This window comes from Lagopus muta, chromosome 7 (genome assembly GCF_023343835.1).
Source record: "Lagopus muta isolate bLagMut1 chromosome 7, bLagMut1 primary, whole genome shotgun sequence".
Classification (NCBI taxonomy): domain Eukaryota; kingdom Metazoa; phylum Chordata; class Aves; order Galliformes; family Phasianidae; genus Lagopus; species Lagopus muta.
Genome location: NC_064439.1, coordinates 34350506 through 34369507, shown reverse-complemented (window position 1 = coordinate 34369507; position 19002 = coordinate 34350506). Strand labels below are relative to the sequence as shown.

Below are 19002 nucleotides of genomic sequence, written 5' to 3'. Positions count from 1 at the left end.
ATTTCCTGACTGAATATGGCTGAAATCCATTCTTTAAAAATTCCTCTGAGCAGCTTTCAACCAGGTAGCCTGGAAAACGGCTAGATGGAGACTACCCACTAAATAAGAGATTTTACCTCGTACGTGCCCTGGCTCGCCTGACCTCATCACAGATTAGCTGCCATAGTAATATGTTATGCCATTCTAACATGGTGGTATTCCTGCTCCCTGACAGTTCGTTCTTCTTTTTCAGCTGCTTTAATGAAACATCCCCCTCTTTACCTCTAAAACTGCTGCACCTTTCACCTGCCACTGTCGGAAAACTGCATTGTGGTTCTGGAGTTTATTGTGGTATGTGACTGCATTTTACTTTCCCACTGGTTCATGCATACCATCCTTGGGAAAATGTCCTCTTCTGGAGACAGATGTGAAATAACTGATATGTTTTATCCACTGTTGTCAGCTTTTAGATATGAATTGCTGTACTCTTGTAAAAATAAGAAGATGCATCCGCTTAATGCTTTTTCCCTTGATTCCAGCATGTTCTGCTCTTATATTTCTCATTTAGATTCATGCCTAAGCAGTAGGTTTGTCTTACACCATAACAAAAAGAATAAAATTGTCCATGTAGTAAGTAATTAATTGGATATGTTTTTTGTAATTTCAAAATTTTACACTTTAAAATGCTACTTGAGATGGCTCAAGCAGGGGTAAGACTTTCTGGGACTCATTTGGTGATCACGGTGTGATTCATTGGTAACATATTTTGCCTAATGTGTGTCTTCACTTGAGCACCAGGACGAAGCTCACGAATTGCATTCTACATTCTCTGTTCCTGCAGAATCGACTGGTGTGAGTGCATGATCTCTGTGGCTCTGGCTATGCCTCAGTCCCGAAGTGTGACTGCTCTTTTTGTGCAAACTTGCAGCTTAGCAAGGTTGGGAATGTTATGTATGCGACAAGATCTTTCACTATGACATGCTCACCAGCTCTTCTTTGAGTGCTCTGTAGCTAGATAGGATTTTTTTCCAAACTTGGTAACAAGAGTTGATCCAAAGAGATACTTACGTGCTTATCTCCTTACACTTATGTTAAAATCAGTGGGAAATTAAAAGCTTAGGATTTAAATACTTAGAATTTGGAACTATCCCAAGATCCTTGTCATCAAAAAGGCAGTGGCCTCGTTTTATGCAGATGTCCTAGCACTCAAAGGGTGCATAAATTACTGCATCACTTATCAATTTCTCTTTAATGTATTCCTTTCTTATATCTGGGACTCTGTTAATAGAGAAAAAGGATTAAAAAGCGTAAAAATAACTTGTATGTAAGTTTCTTTGAGTTGAAATTTTATCAGTCAGCCTGTCAGCACTAACATATGGGAAACATAGTTTTGCTACCGTGCATTGCAGGGGCTAAAAGTGCTGTTCAGACCATGTGCTCAACTCCTACAGAAGAGGGACTTTATATCACTTGTGCAGCCCACTCACAAATTTAAGGGGTGACATCTATGGATTCTGAAGATACGGTAACCAAAATATTGATCTTGTTAGAGAAAATGTAAAGTGGGGAGGGCAAAAAGAGATAAAGGAAATCTTCTAGGTCAGTGAGGAATTCAGTAAAACTTCAGTTATTCCATTTCTTAAAAGCCTATTGTATTGTTCCTGCTATATTGAAACAGTAATTGTAGATAACAGGGAATTTTTACGTAGCTTTTCCATATCTTTGGCTAACTTGCAGTAACATATAACATCTCCTTGTATCAATTACTGTAAAGTACTAAAGATCCCTACTGTTTTTGTTTTGTTTTGCTTCCTAAAGCCCCCTGCTGCTGTTGATTACACCTAGATCTGCTACTGATTGGAACTGTTAAAAGGCAAAAATAGTGTTGGATGGTTTCTGAATCATTTAATTGTAGAACTAATAAGATGTTTTCACTGGGACCTAATAGAACTGATAATATTAATTACAGATAATTACACAAAGTATATTCTGTAGTATGTTGATAGCTTTGTAGTACATACTGAACTTAGTGCACGTGACCCTTGAAAAACTGCTTTCTTAATACAGCAATAATACCAGTTAATGTCCAAAATGGGCATAGAGTTACATTGGCTTATCTGTGTAAGAACCATTTCAATTCTGTTTCCTCCTCCACTGTCCACTCAAACTCTCAGCTCTGGCAAGGTTGAAATGTGATCTATTAATGCATACAAGGAAGTCCAAAATGAAAAAGAATGAAAATACATCATTAGTTGTGAATGCTAAGATTTGTGTTGACTTTTCTATAATGTTTCATGATTTTTAAATCCTAGCTAGAGAATTTTCAAGGGGTGTGGGGGAAAAAAAAGGATGAGAAATTCCTACTACTTAGGTAAAGAAAAAAGAAAGGAAGGGAGTCTGAAGTGACCTTAATGCCTCATAAATCTTCAGCAGGATTTGGAGCATCCAGGAAATGGAGCTGCAGAGCAACTCTAGCATGGCCATGTGCATCTTGGAGGGCATTATGCGCAGTTGAAGGAGTCTATCAATTATGACTCATGATTAACTCACTATTTCATTCTACTGTTTTGCCAAATTTGCTCTCCTTCTCACATATATACAATTCTCTCACGCGGTGTGAAGAAACTGGCAGCAGGGCCTTCTGAGGGACCAGCTGAATCTTCAGTTTCCAAATTGTTCTGCTGTAGTCAATCCAATCAGCTTGCCTTTTGTCTGCAATCGCGTCATATTTTTTTTTTCTCAGTTATCTACATTTTAAAATATAACTTGCATTTTACCCTTTTGATGGGTGAAATGCTGGGAGGTTTGAAAAGCCATGCTACAGAAAGCAAGTATGTGTAACAACGTGTGTTCTTTAAATTTATGCATACAAAATACGTGTCATGGATTCAGAACTGAGGCTGGAGGAAGCAGAGCAAATCTCAGTATTGAATGATGAAGATTGTCGACTTCAGTAACATTCAAATTTCATGGAATGTAAAGAGTTAAACATTAGTTGTTGTTGAATTCATAATCCCTACAAATTTTGGCTTAAATAATCAAGGCAACAAGATGCTACCTTCCAGAATAAAGGAATCAGTCATCCACTTTGCAATTCAGTAGACTCTTACTTTCCTTGACCAATTATCCATATTGATTATTTGATTAAAAAAGAGTAGAACGAAATTATACTGCTATATCTAGAAGAGAAAAAAAAAAATCTGCTTATCTCAAAAGCAGATAGCTTTCCTTCTGTTTTTCTCTTCTTTCTACAAAGACAAATGTGTTAGTATAATGCTCGTTGAATGTACTAACAGCTATCAGGATCTGTTTCTTTTCTTTGGTCTGGTCTGTATTTTTGCAGAGATTATTTCATGCTAGATAAACAGCGGTTGAGAGTTTTGAAACATATATTATAGTTAACTGAGAAAACGAGATCAATTTTTAAAATGGGAAGAAAGAATTGAGAAATTGATTTCTGTAGTTTCCATTGACAGGTAACATTTTGTCTGTTTACAGTTGGAAAAATGTTTTTCCTAAGTACTGTTAAGCAAAATAGTATCTGCTGGTCCCTGAAAAGCCAGTGGTTTCTCTCACAGATTCCTGTAAGATTCTGCAGCTGAAATTTAGTTTTAGAGTTTGAATGTAATCGTGTCTGCACACATACTGTATTGATAATGTGCAATGCATTATTAGTAAAATTGCTTTGAACTAAGCTGATGAAAAGGAACGACTGCAGCTCCTTGCATTTTTTTTTCTCTTCATGCCCTACAAAGGAAAAACAAAAACAAAAAAGAACAAAAAACAAAAAACAAACAAACAAAAAAAAACACCCACAAAACCAAAACATAACAAACCTTAATAATTGCATTCCTATTGCACTTTGAAATGTTGGAGTTCTTCTGACTACTGATGCTTGTAGTCTGTGAAAGTCCTGCAAGGAATATATAGTGCTGCACTACAATCAATTGGAAGTGCTAGCTGAAAGCTCTCAGTTCACATTGAGAAAGCCTGTGTAAGGAAACAACTGCAGTTTGTGCTGCTCCAAAGTACTGCAGTATTCTTTACCTTAATCCCTGGCAGCTATCACCTCCATTTTGTTGGCTTGTCATCAGCATCTCTATCAGAGGAAAACTCCAATGCATGTAGCAAGAAACGAAGCGTGTAGGGGAAAAACAGAAAGGCTCTTGACTGAAATAGTCCTTTAACTTATTAACAGACAAGTGTGCATGTCAGAAAAACACACTTGTTTGCTGTGAGTATATGCAATAGCTGATGGGTAAAGAAATGGAAACCTTAATTGCTGCTCGAGTTTAGGTCACTGTTCATTCATTCATTCGTTGCCGGAGCTATAAAGTATTCATATGTTGCCACAGCGCATTACTTACACACGACTGAGGGAGAAGGAAGTAAGAGCTAAGATGCTTCATAGACATCGACATCGGGGGGATTAACATGTCTGCTTCATTAATATATATGTGCATACTTTAATGTTGGAGTATTGAAACTGTTTCAAATGAGATTAAAAATCTCTTAAGGTCTTCTATCGTGCTTAGAAACATTTACATTTTTGCATCAGTCTTGCCAGTTTCCTCACCATTTTACTTTTCCTCTGCCAGTGGGGTAGAAGTGCAGGCACAGTGCGCATTGCTTTCCGGCTGCCTGGCTTTCTGTTGTTTTTCTTTAGCTAGATCTGCTCACTGTACTTGCTAGCCATCATTAAGCGTATATGAAACTCTGTAGAGTGGCAGGCGTGGATTCTGAGTGACATTTCTGGCAGCATTTTCCTTGTATATGGCACCAGGCCTGATTCTCTGAAATTTTAAGCATGTATGATCCGTATTTGCTTCCGCTGAATCTGTAGGTACTCTGTCCTTTTGGAAAACATGCTGCTCTGTGCAAACCTTGGGCAGCTAAGAGATGAGAAAGTCCTGGAAATTTAAGTAATGGCCATATGACTTGGTTCTGGAGAGCAGCAAGAGTACAGCCAATGTGAAGGGATTGCCACTCCTACTGTGTTAATTATAGACCCAGTAATCACCCCTTGTGAAACTAGGCTTGGAGATCAGTAGTGAATTGTTCAGTAATGTTTATTGGAGCTCTTTAAAATATATTTGCAATGTATAAAACACTTTGATATATAGAAGCTCACATTCTAATAAGATTACATTAAGTATCCTAATAAGATCAAGGCTTGAAATTATGTTTTTCCGGATTTGAGTGATATAAATTAATTTTAGTTTAAACCAGTGTCAGTGTTCTTAGATGTACGTTGTAAATACTCTGCTTGCAGTTTATGTGGGTCTGCATTTAAATTAAAAGAAAAAAAAAATCAATTCTCCTATTAATGTGAGAACTATTTTCTCATCTTCTCGTTCCAGTACTCTGTAGCTACAGATTATCAAGGCAACACTGTAATTATTAAACTCAACCAGTAAATTATATAGAAAACAACAGTGGCTGATCACTGCACTCTGTTGGAACTGGCCTTTCATTTCTCATTTAAATCTAACCAATTATATATGTAGGTCACTCCAAAAGTAATGCTTCCTATTTATTTCCATGAAAACTGCAACAGATACAAAGAGCACTATAAAACTATTTAGCAGAGCATATTCTCACCTCCAAAAACTACTTTTCAATATAGACACCACCATTAGCTATGCATTTTCACCAGTGATGGACAAGAGTTTGCTTTTGCTGTAGCTGGACATGACCCATTGTTGCCACTTCTGAAACTCCACCCATATCCTCACTGTGCACCATCCAGTGTTTGTCTCCAAAAATATTCAGCAAGCATCAGTGGTGTCAGTGGGTGCCATTTTTTTCCACATGGAGTAATTCAGTGACACACGTTTTCTTCATCCACATTCCCATGTCAGGCATCATTTTGCCAGACTGTTGTTCCTCAGCTGCTGTCTGCATATGACAACAACTTGTAAAGGGAAATAGGTGCTAAGGTTCAATTTCTACTGACATCCCACCAACATCCACCTCTGACATCGTCAGCTGACATAATGAAATAAGAGACATTATTTTCAGAGCAGCCATTGCAAAATGAATTAATTATTCTCAGTTTAGATCTCTTGTGGAGGCTAATCCATGTCACAAAGCCATTCAACAAAAAAAGTGAATTCTCTTCAGGAAGACCTTACAAGTGCTTGCAAAACTGAAATATGCAGTAAACTTTCAGTTTAGTTAGTTGTTTGTTATGATAACAGACTGACCAGGGTGAAGTATTGGATTAGTTAAAAGGAACTTACCACAATAGTATAATTCTGCTGTGAGATCTGTTAATTTTATACATTCTGTTTTACTCTTGTTAATTCTGATTTCTCTGTAAACTGTTACACAATAAGGTGAATCTAACTGTAGGTTTTAATATTGATAATGATAAAATTTGGTACTTAAAATCAGGAAAAAATCTTGGCTTATTTCAACATCATCATATTTCTCTTCTTTGTGGTCTGGATGGAGATACCCGTGGGACTCAGATAAATTGTCCACCAGGTGGGCCAACTGGGCAAAGATACTAGCTGGTTTACGCCTAAGTATCTGTACATATGTACGTAAATTATGTGGTTATAATCACTCTTCAAGGTACACCACCTGCTATATCAGATTGTTATGTAAGATGTTATCCAGGAACAGTAAATATTCCTGGAGTTTATGATCACGATATTATTTTTAGTATGCTAGCGTTCAGTTTTGGATTTTGGTTAATGTGGTGATTCACTCTTATGATTTATCTGATAAACACTGGTTTCCTTCAATGTTACTGTCAGATCAAAATATTTAATTATTAAATATTGAGTTAATTTCTTGTTTAGATATTTAATGTTGTGCTTAAAGTGCAGAATACTTGGAAGTGTGGCTCCTACCCTTCCCCATTAAGACGTGGTCTTCGCTCCAGCACTCACAACTTGGGCTAGTTTTGTTTGTTTTATTGTTTGTATAAAATATGAGGCTCTTGGAGAAGTTAATATTACAGAACTGAGTAGCCGTCTTATTTCTTGAGATCTTTTAGTTCACCGGAGAGAAACGTATCTCCTATTAGTTAAAATTAGTTTACTGAACCTGAAAAACGTTTCAGGTGCAGAATACAAAAAGCATAACAACTTTAGAGACCCATTCCAGTTTTATGTGCAGGATAATAGCTGGAAAGAGTTGATTCATTCCATTTACCATTGATGACCTAAGATTTCCTTCCTGTCTGAATACAGCTGAATATGTTTTTAAGGACACCTCAGCATAATCAAAAACAGCACATTTTACTGTCCTATTGGTAAAAAGGAGTAGATACAGTGTAAAAGTATTTTTTTTAACTTGAATTCCTCCATAGTTTTAGGTATGGATCTTGTCAAATTCTTTACTACTTTGTTTACTTAAATACTTTATCTTGAGCTATGGAGCAAGAGCAGTAATGACCTTCAAACTCAATTTTCCAATACTGAATTTACACTACGTTAGAAAATCCAGTTCAGCTTCTTGAACCCACCTGCCTCATTCTCAAGTAAGCAATCTATTGTAATGTTTTTGTGAATTTACTATGTCTTTTTCTTTTAGAAATTGTTTCTCCTACAGTGTGCAAGAAATAGTTTAATTCATATTTTTTCATTATAAAGGACTAAGAGTGTTAGCAGTCTTGTCTCTATAAACATATTTAAAATTTCAGGGAGAGTTTAAATATTTATGAAAATATAAAAGGTAACTTAAAGATAATATGTTTGTCTTGGAAACTTGTGGCCAGAACTTATCTGCACACAAATTACTTTTGGGAAAAGAGAGGAGCATACTTACAGTCAGTTTTAATATTTTTAATGGCTTTCACTTTGTACTTTGATGATTGTATAAAGCCTTCAAATATTAATATATATTCAAGATTAGGGATTTATAGGCTTCTTTTGTTACCGTACATTGCTTGTCTGTGAAATTTTCATGGTCTTCTGATTTTTCTGAACCGTAGTTATTCTACAAGCGGAGAGAGCTGATGCTGCTCTTAACTCTTCATTGCATTAATAAGTGAAACTCTTAGCCCAAAGATAGCAAAAACCATTCAATTCTTCAAAAATAGTCTACAAGTGGAAGCCATATATGCTGCAGGAAAAAAAAAAACACAACAGCTTTTTGCTAAGGGTTTCAGTTTTACAGTTATTGCTCTTCTGATATGGGAAGCATGCTGAATTCAAGTATTTGTCCTTGTCATATATATTTATTTTTCTGAGATCATTAGCTTTGTTTGAAAGCTCAATATTTCATATAGATAGTTATAGATATCTAGTTATAGATAGCGTATCTGAAAAACTAATAGTGATGAACTTATTTAATCACTGTATTGTTTTGTGGGAAGATGATTTTTAAGAATCTCTGTGTTATTTACATCATTTAACTGTTGATCTAGCATTCTTGTAACAAAAGAATAAAAGAACCTATTACTCCTGTTTTCAGAAGTGCAGTGGACACGACTCAGTTGTATTCCCCTATTCTATTGTGAGACTTTGTGATTTTGCACTAACACTCTTGAAAAACCCAATCCTCCTTCTAGCCTTTCTTATCTCGCAGTGCAATACAAGGCATGACAAACTGAGACATTTCGTATCAGAAAGCCATCAGTAGAAAAAGGTGGATATTCTTGAAATTTATATTACCTTACTTTCTGTGTTTGGACTGTTTCTTTGATGCTTATGAATTAGTGCTAGCTGTTCTAATACAGTGCTTCTTCTTTTAAACAAATGTTTCCCAGAGTACATACTTAGTACTTGTCCTGTATAGCAAATATTCAAAGGTTTCAAGGAATAGCTGTAGCAATTGCAGGAGAATTGTATAAATTACCATCTCTTTTGGTTTTTTTCCTCCTCTCAGTACATCTCTTACTATAATTAGCCAGCATTTAACAGCAAATGTTTGCTTTGGTTAAATTATTCAGAACATTTATTTTACTTGTCAAAGGTTAGATCAGGTTGTTGTTTGAACTGGTAATTAAATGCAGCCTAATACATGGTCGTGTTTATATGTGCTATCAGCCCTGTTTCCTCCTTATTCTGTATAATTTTATAATAGTAAAGGCTGACATTTAGACATAAAACTCAAATTCTGTTTGCTTGTAAAGGGAGCTAAGATTTTGCTTCTACATTGCATACATCTGTATGCTAAAGAAAATTAAGACTAGCATTGTTTGAAATATCACAGATATGGATTCCCTTTTTGTAAAATTAACATTCCTCAGTGCTGCTTTGTGAAGGCCTTTTATATATTTTAGTCTGTTTATTTATAAAGTCATTACACAGCATCTGGAATGTATTAATTACTTTTCAGAGATGAAGATAAGGTGGATAAGTGCAGAACTGTCTTTTTCTAGGAATCCAGGGGGCCACAAGTATAAACAGAGGGCTGGAGCACCTCTCCTATGAAGATGGGCTGAGTAGTATGGGCTTGTTCAGTCTGGAGAAGAGAATGCTTTGGGGAGGTCTCATTGTGACTGTTCAGGGCCTAAAAGGGGTTTATAGGAAAGCTGGAAAGGAATTCTTTATCAGGGAATGTTCTACGCAGATAAAAAAGGTAGAGTTAGATTAGACAGTAGGAAGAAATTATTTACTCAGAGGGTGGTGAGGCACTGGCACAGGCTGCCCAGAGAATCTGTGGATGCTCCATCCTTGGAAGATATCAAAGCCAGGTTGGATGGGGCCTTGGGCAGCCTGAGCTGGTGGGTGGCAGCCCTGCCCATGGCAGGGGATTAAACTATTATGGCTTTAAGGGCCCTTCCAACCCTAACTGTGCTATAATTCTAATAAAATACAAAAAAAAGTCACAGGAACATATAGTATATTTAAATTGCATTACCATATCCTTACCAGAAATATGCATAAAGCTATAGTGCAGAAGAGTTCTTAAAAGTAATTCTGCTTATTGCCTAATAAACAGAATGAAAATAATTACGTAGTTGAATCAGATGAGCAAACAAAGTCTCAAGATGAAAACTTTTTGTGAATTGTATATTTACATTAGAGCACTGAGACTACCTGCCTATCCTAATAAAATCAATGGGAGTTTTGAGGAGGACGGAATTTGGTCTATAGTCTTTCATAACAAGTTCACAAACTACTTTTACCACAGTGAAATTACAGTCAATCGAATAGTCATTTATATCATGTATTCATTTGCTTTTTATTTCAGCAATGTTTATTTTGTTAAGTTTGAAGAAGAGTAAATTATAGAGCTTTTTTAAGTTTTTGTGCTCATATGCTTAATATTGTCCAATATATATGAAAGGTAGAAATATTTTTTTTTTGTCCAGATATAAGCACTACAGTGAAAGACTGATTTTTCAGTAACTTCTTTTTCCCTACTTTATGTAGACAAGTATTCCTGCCTTTTTCAGTACATTTTTGTTCCAGCTTTCTCTTTGTGAGACTAATGTAGTGATTTATATACATTTCAAATGACCTTATTTCTGAGCATTTCTAAAACATTTTTGAAAATTCTTAACTGTTGTACTTAATGTATTGAAAGTACAATTTTTGAAAGTCTCATAGTTCTGTCAAATCAGAACAACACTGATTCGTATCTTGTTAAGAAACAATTCAGACTTCATGGTAGTGAAATTCTAATTTATCCACTTGGTGATTCCCAGACTATGTTATGTGCTTGCAAAAGCTGAGATAGTGTCTACATCTTTTTTCTTATTTCTATCTTAGAAAGCCAAAATTGACAACTTAGTTCATACATATGTGATCTCAGAGTAGCTGAATTTATTATATTTTTCACCTTTCCTTCTCATAATCATATTTTGTAATAAAGCTGGCATAAGCCACCAAGAGCCTCAATATAGAAAGAATAAAGAGTAAAAACAGAGTTATAAGTTGAAGAGTATTCTTGATTATAATTATAGCGTTCCTTGCATGACACTAAAGAAACTCGATCTATGGTGTTCAATTTGTTGTTTTACAGCTTGTTAAATTTTTATACTTTATGGCTGTGGGAGGTAGCTAAAAACAAGAAAATATACTGTGCTCTTACAGAAATTATTTTGACCTCTAGGTAAAGTACATTTATTTGTGTATACATCATCTGAACTGTGAGCTGTTTTGATTGATGTAATAGATTGCATATACATATGGCATACAAAGGCCCTAGGTTAGGCTAGAGTTCTGGGCTCTTTCAGGAGGGACTAGCTAAATATAAATAGAATCAAAATGATTAAATTGATTTTAAGTTGTACAGAAGTGTCATATGGGTGTAAGTTGTGAGACAGAAATGACAGACTGCATGCCTTTAATTAGGAAAACTGGTCTTAAGTTAAATAATTACCGTACTAAAATCTCAGAAGTATTTCCATATCACTTTGCACAAGGACTACATGGAGATGTAAACCAGTGTAATTCTTTCTCATGGTGTCTTCGAGATCATTGATAAAATGAGTGTTCACTGATGTATTTTTTGTTTGAACCAAGGAGTTTGGCAAATACATAGTATTTCAATGGCAAAAGAATGAACCAACCAGAACCAAAGTCTTTATTCTTTTCTGCACGTCTCTCCTGACCATTCCTGTTGGACTAAAATAAATAAATAAATAACCTAAATCATTCCTTCTCTTTCCTTATTAAAAGCTTTACCAAACACAAAGGCAATGTTGAATTTAAAGGAGGCAAGTCAATATTACTTCTTGGAAGGCTAACTTTGTAGCTTTGTATGTGGCATTTTTTAGAAAACTGTTGAGATTATTGTGTTGTTTACATATTTGAATGGGTAAGGAGAGTCTTACATTGACTTCTGTGGGGAGAAAAAGATGAGGTGGCACAGTGAGGGAGTACTAGTCTATCTGTATTATTTGCCCTCAGTTACATTTTATGCTGTGGCTCTTATTTCTGATGAAACTCTGGCAAAAATTCAAAGTCAAAAAATGGCAAGTACTGTTAAAGTTGCCTAGTGTTCTTGTATCCAGTGCTCCACTTATAAACGTGTCTGCTAAAACTGAAAGGAATTTACGATTTTCTTTCGCAGCAAAGAACTAGGACTTCCCAAGAACAACTATATGGAGGAGCAATTTTTGTGTGATCCTGTGTGGAGGCAGGAGTTGGACTCAATGATCCTTATGAGTCTTTTCCAACTCCAGTTCTATGGTTCTTCCTGAGAAATCTGAGAGATTCAAGCCTTCCTGGAAAAATGTGGAATTGCTGGATTTTTTTGACAGAGAATACTCATCTCAGCTAGGCAATCTGTCATTTCTCCTTTTACGACAGATTTGTTGGTCTGCTTTTTCCTTCCTTTCCATTAGGAAGCTAAGGACACCTTCTACTGTCTCTTAGGAGAAAAAGAAAGATGAGTAGTACAAGGGCTGCTCTGAAAGTAATGACTCCTGATTTATTATTTTGGTCTGCAATGTCAGAGGTGGATGTTAGTGGTATGGCAGTAGAAGTTGAACCTTCACACCAATATTCCATTACATGTTGTTGCCATATGGCAGGTAGCAGCTGAGGAGCACTCTGGCAAAATGGCAGCTGTCATGGGAATGTGGATGAAGCAAAAGTGTGTCATTGAATTCCTCCATGTGGAAAAAAATGGCACCCATTAACATTCATTGACGCTTGCTGAACATTTTTGGAGACCAGACAGCGGATGTGAGTACAGTGAGGCAGTGGATGGTGTGTTTCAGAAGTGGCAACAGCGACATGAAAACCTGTGTTGCATATAAGCAAGCACAGCTATCACACTGCAAAATAGTGTCTCAATCAGCTCATCCACACATATTGGCTTATGGTGGTGACTATGTTGAAAAATAGTGTTGTATAGCTGAGAATTTGCTCTGTCAAATAATGTTATTTTGCTCTTTGTATCTGTTGTATTGTCCATGGAAATAAATAGGAGGCATTACTTTCGGAGCAGTCTACCTATACAACAGACCAACATTTAGCTGCTTTAGGATGCACACCCTTGCTATTAAGTAAAAGAGTCAAGTGAGAATTGCTCACACCTGTATTCTCTGCATGCTTGTTTTCTTTCCTTCTGGATCCTGTTCAAAATTCTGATTTCACTCTCTTTATTTGTCTAAATGATTCATAGCCTGGCCTCTGTTACATCACATCTGCATCTAAGCTATTGATAGAAATGCAACCCTGTAGCAAAAAGTACATCCTCCTAGATTTTTGCTGTGACCAGTTTCATGTGACCAATTTTAAGTATGAGAGTCTGCAGTAGGATAAAAAAATGTGAAAGAAATTTGTCGTTAGTTGACATTTCTTACATTTGGAGATAAAGAAATTAAGATTTGTCAGAAGACCAAAAAATGAAACAAACAAACCCAAAACCAAAAGAACTGGAAATTATGTGAAAGCAACTCTTTTCTCCAGGAGGACTGTCAGTGTTAATGGCTATCACTGTTTATAATTTATACATTAAATATTATTAAAAAGTCATAGTTTTCTTGTCCTTGTGTTAGATGATTATCTGCGAAGGCTTTCTAAAAACAAATAGAAAAATTTAATCAAGGAGGCATCTAACCATATCTTGTTTACATCTGTTATATTCTTTTAATAAAATTGGCTTAAAAGCTTAGCCTCAAAGGTGATGCAAGCTTTCTGTAAAGCATAATGACAGCTGTTGTTCCAGTACAATTCTGCAAATCTGATTGCAGTTTCTTGGGAATTCCATTTCGTTTTTGGTTTGTAATGATATTCAGACAACACAGGGAGATTCAGTCATGTCATAGTGGGTGGTGAATTAGAGAGACCTCTCAACTAAGCTTAGCATGTTTAGGAGTCATCAGTCTATTGTATCACTTATTAAAAATCGAGAAACTTTGAAAAATCCTATCTGTAATTTTGCTCTGCTTCCCCAAAGCAGAACATACACAATTCTCAAGGCAACTCTTAGCCTCCTAATACCTGTGATCTTGTCTAAGGTCTCATCCTGATACTGAGGTGTTGGCAAAAAGTGTTGTGTGAAGTAAGGCTTCTGCTTCTTACTGTGTGGTGTGTGCTTGACCCAATTCTAAGGCAAAGTAGCCCTGGGATTTAGTGTAAAGAGAATAGAACTTGATGGTGGCAGCTGTTTCTGATGAAACAAATTTACTGCCAAACCAAAAAGCCCTTTAACTAATAAACTGCGCCTTGGTTTTATTAATACTGTCCCCTCTGGACTTTATTTCTGAATTAGTTTATATTAAACATGCTTATTTGGTGCCCTGAATTGTAGGGTATATTTCTAACATTCTGCAGAATTAAATATTTCTTTGTAGATCCAGACTTTTGTTTCTTACAAACTTGCAAAGACTGTTTTCCTACTTGGTGCTTAAGACCTGCATCTGATTCAGGTTTTGAGGCGCTGCTGCCAACGTGTGTTCAGTGCACCATGTTGCTTGTACTGGTGACTTCTACACATGTGTTTTATGTGCTGTGGCAACAAGCAAAGACTACACAGAAAATATTTTAGGGGGAATAAATGCCTCCAAACAACAGCATGATTTCTATAATGTACTACAGCAACCATGTCTGCCTTGCTTCTCTGTGTCTGAAGACTTCAGCAGTACCACTTGTTCCCTTGACAGCTTGATGTGCAGCTACAGAAAAGCATAGAACATATCATCCAACTGCTCAGAAATTTGAATGGAGTGTAAAAGATAGGGAGGGGATAGGAAAATGACATGTAACTGATAACGCTGTGCTAAGAGATCAAGAATTTAAAGAAGGAAGGGTATTGCACTGTAGTTTTCTGCTATTCATAACAATACTACCCCTGACAGGAGTTAGTTTTGAGTTACTGAACACCAGAAACAGAAGAAATGCTGCACCAAAGTTCTCTGTCTGAAAAAGGAAGAAAAACATTCCTTGTCACCATCTTAGTAACATGGAATGCAGTAGTACATTCTTACTAAAACAAGTAAAACAGCAGGAGTGATACCGTGGTACAGTGCTTTCATGCAGTCAACTGCCAGCATGGTTATCATGGTTCATCTGTACCTTGTGTTTCCAAGTCATTGGGGTTATTTGCTTTTCAAGTCTTTTATTCTGCTCTGCTTTACTTAGGGATTGCTGTGTGAACTGAATTAGATGTCAGCACCTCGTCTTGGCTTTCCATTTCCACCCAGTTTTCCTCTGCAGCTGTGCCCATTTGCATTCAATCACAGAGACTGAATTGTGTACATGAACGTGGCTCATGCTTCTTCACATTACTAACTTTGTTGTAAGATGCAAAATGAAGTCTGTCTCTTTTTGCTCCTTTGAAAGCGGCTATGAAATTTTGTCCTTTTTCCTTAGCTAGTGGAGCTTACACTAACTTTCCTGTACCTCAGTGTGAGGCCACGCTGCTTTAGTATCTGCATATCTAGAAGAGAAATATTTGATGTAAATGCCTCCGTGCGTGCATGAACACGCTGGTGTTTCTATAAAAATTGTCAGCCCCTGTAGAAAACTGTTTTCTAAAAATAGTGAAAGAATAAAAGGCTGAATCCTGGATTAATTGCTTAGTACTCTAAAGCTGTGATATCCTAGAAACTTACTTCATTGAATACACTTTTAGTGTCTAAGCTAGTTACTATCATTTCGGGTAAGGCTGCAGGCTAAGCTGCCATTTTTTACGGCTCACTGTTTTGATGATTTCTTTCAGCCTTGACGTTTTTTGGCCTTTTGAGTTACATATGTATTACTAAAACATAAAGTATGTAGCATAGCATGGTGCCTGTGTATTTCTGAAAGTAAAACTCTTAAATAGTTAAAAGCAGTCATTTCCATACTATAAACAACAATAAACTACTTTAATGTCTTAACTGTGTTTGGAAGGACAGTACTTTAATTTCAGTTACATTGAAATGTTTTGTAACCAGGTAAATAAAATGTATTCTGTAATAGAATAAACAAGTAGATTGCTTGGTTTAATGGGTTTCCAATTTGGTATGATACATTTTAATATGAATAGGGCTTTTAGCACTTCTAGATTACTGTAAGAGGAGGTAGTATCTTCACAGTTATGTAATGTAAAGATCTGAAATCTCGTGTATTTCTTGTCCTTCATTTCAGTCTTTCTTCCACTAATGAACAACCTTTTGATTTTTCAGCCATGCCGTAGGCTGTATTTTCTAGATTCCTACTAGTCTTGTTGTTCCTTTCTATCTACACCAGCCAGATGTCAACCCTCATAGGCTGTCCATATAAAGATGGATACTTTACTGCAGCTTAGATCTTACTGGCATCATATGATGGGAGATTTACTTCATATACCTGTAAATAAAGCTACATCTTGGTTTTATCAATTTTTTTTTTAAGTAATATGATATTGTTGATTCACCTTCAAATTGTAATCCACTTGTTCATATCCTTTTAATCAAAGAATAACTTTCTTTGTGTTAAGTGCAAGGCCTTCATTACTCCTGGTAAAATACTGGTTAATCTTGCAATGAGATGGCTTTGACTCAGCAGAGTCAACTGTCCTGTTTCTATGCAGGTACTTTTGCCTGTAGAAAGAAAGTAGCACCAATGGTCAGTTAAACTACGCATTTTGAGGGCAGCATTCATTTAGTCAAAGCTACTATATGAAATTACTTTAAGCTGAATTGTATCTGATTATTTGAAAAGAACTAATTTATCTTGTCTCTAATCTTTCTTTGAGCTAACCCATATATATTTTAAATGATGCTGTGTCGGTAATCTGATTTGCAATGGAATCATTTAGCAAAGAGTAAAGCATAAAACACTTCACCTGCCTTTCCGTCTTTGATAAATCTCCCTTTCCTTTAAATAAGAGATCAAATCTTTCCGTTGTTTTCTTCTTCCAACTAACTTGTGTATATGTGTATATTTACATGATAAATGAAGATTGTTTATTTCTTGTTCCTTGTGTTCCTTATTCATTTTCTTTCCAATTTGACCACATGACTTTGTGCTTCAATATACACAACCTGCATTATTTGATCTTTTTACTTTTAGTGCATTCTGCTCAAGTTTTGGGTCATTCGTGGTTTAGCTAAATTCATGTAATTCTATCTTCTGTCCTTCCTGTGCATTGGGATACACTACATACAATATAGCTCTCATAAAGAGTTGGCCAAGTTTCCTGAGTTCCTGTCATCCCTTGGCTTTGTTTCTTTCTAAAAAAATAAATAAATAAATAAATTAAAAAAAAAAATATTGAAATTTGTTTTGTTGAAATCTTGTTCCTCTTATTACCATGTTTTTTCACCTTTTTCCTTTCCTAAGAATCATAAACTTTGTCCTAAGATCACTTCTACCAGAAATTTTCATCTTTCTGAGTTAATTTCTACTTGTGGCTTAGAGTCCAGTTCATTTTAATCCAGTGACCTACTCTTCTGCTTTTTCCAGCTCCTTTCTCAAAGTATAAACAAGTGAAATTAAAGTTCTCTTTCGTCAGCTTATCCAAGCCATTGTCCAGCCAGTTTCCATTTCCATTTCCATTATGTCTTCTGTAGTGTTACAGTCTTCCTTCTTTTATTACCCCTATTTTCAACCTTCTCCTGTATTCTAACTTCCAAGTAAATGTAGATGTCTGTTTACAAGGGACTGCTCTCACTCATTTGACTGGTATATTCTTTCAGAGTAAATAATTCTGCTCTTTATTACTATTCTAGTAATGATTTATTTCATTAAATCTTACTTGTTATGCCAATTCAGTTATAATTTTGATCACATGTAAGGATTATCAGCTCCTCTTGTTTATTCCCCATATTACTGTTGTTAGTAAACAGACTTCAGCTGTGCTAAAAAGATTGGCCTCGCACTCCCTCTTCCTCTCCCTCTCCTCCTCTTTTTATTTCCTTTTTTGAGATACATAGTACCACCTACTGAACTGTAGTACTGGGAACTTAACATGGTTGATACTTTTTGTACTTTGTCATCATTTTCAGAGCTGGAGAGAAGCAGTAAATGTCGAATGTTCATAGTGTTAGAGTGTTGTTGACAAGATTGGTAGGGGGATATGTTTATTGTGTACAGTGGTAAACAGTGCATAAGGTTTTCAATCCTCTCTGCTTTATTTACCCTATTTCTTCCTGAATCAAACTAGCATATCTTGCAGTGTCACATAGCCTCAAGAAAACCATAAGCTACAAACTGCAGGAGCTTGTTCCCATCTTGCTGCAAATACATTGACGATTCCATGTCTACTAAATTAGGAGAATATAACTTACTTATGATAGCTTTGTGGGTTTACTTAGCGTTTTATATTTTAACTCATAGCATAAAAAAAGCTTTTAACTATCATGTGAATTACCAAGAGAATACATTGTCATGATCCCCAGCTATTTATACTGTTTCTTATCCTTGACATTTTAATTCACTGCTGAATTTATACTTTGCATGTTTAAGTACTGTTAAGACATGAAAGTTGTAGGGTTAAATCTGTAGACAGTGCTTTAAAGCTCCTATGATAATTGTTCTTAGGTATGTATTCCTTTACTGTGGCTCTTGAGACAACTGTTTAATAGACAACATTTGAATAATACAAATGTGCGGTTGGTAAAAATGGATTACGGTTTCAGGGTGGTACCAATGGGTGATATTTAATATTGAATGACATGTATTAAGACAAATGCTTTTATATATAATTTATTTGGCATTGTAAATGCATTTATCTTGTGAGATACAGACCCCCTGTTGCCACATGAAGTATTCTGGAAAGGTTCAGAGTAAATAAATAATAAAACCACTTTGATATACAATCTAACAATATTAAATATTAAGACTTTCACATGATTGATTTTAATACTTAATTAACTTATTTAAAGTCCAATGTAACTCTGTTTTTGTATTAAAGATTAGACAGGCAGAAGTTAAAATGCAGGAAATGTTATTAAATGGGACAAAATTAATTGCATTTCATGATCTTCAGACTCACTGGCTGTTAACCTGTCCATCAGTGCAGTGATCATGTTTGTTTTGTTCCGGATCCCAGCTGATGGTAATGTTAATCAGCTTTACCATGTCAGTCCATTTTTATGTTTGCGTCATTCTATTTTAATGATACATAATCTGATACATTTTATAAGAGAAAACAAACTTGCTTTATGCTAGTCGAAGTTTGTCAAGTTGTGCATTTTTC

At 35.7% G+C, this 19002-nt stretch overlaps 1 protein-coding gene across 6 annotated transcripts in view; it reads left to right on the top strand.

Moving 5' to 3' along the window:
• The window catches only part of TBC1D5 (TBC1 domain family member 5), a 295713-nt gene that overhangs the window by 95540 nt on the left and 181171 nt on the right, over nt 1–19002 (top strand). Inside the window, exon 3 of one of the 6 annotated variants that reach the window (XM_048950416.1) lies at nt 233–330. The exons of the other annotated variants lie outside the window; for them this stretch is intronic. The gene's annotated coding sequence lies outside the window, so the exon portion shown is untranslated. The remainder of the gene's footprint in view (nt 1–232; nt 331–19002) is intronic. 6 annotated transcript variants of the gene reach the window in all.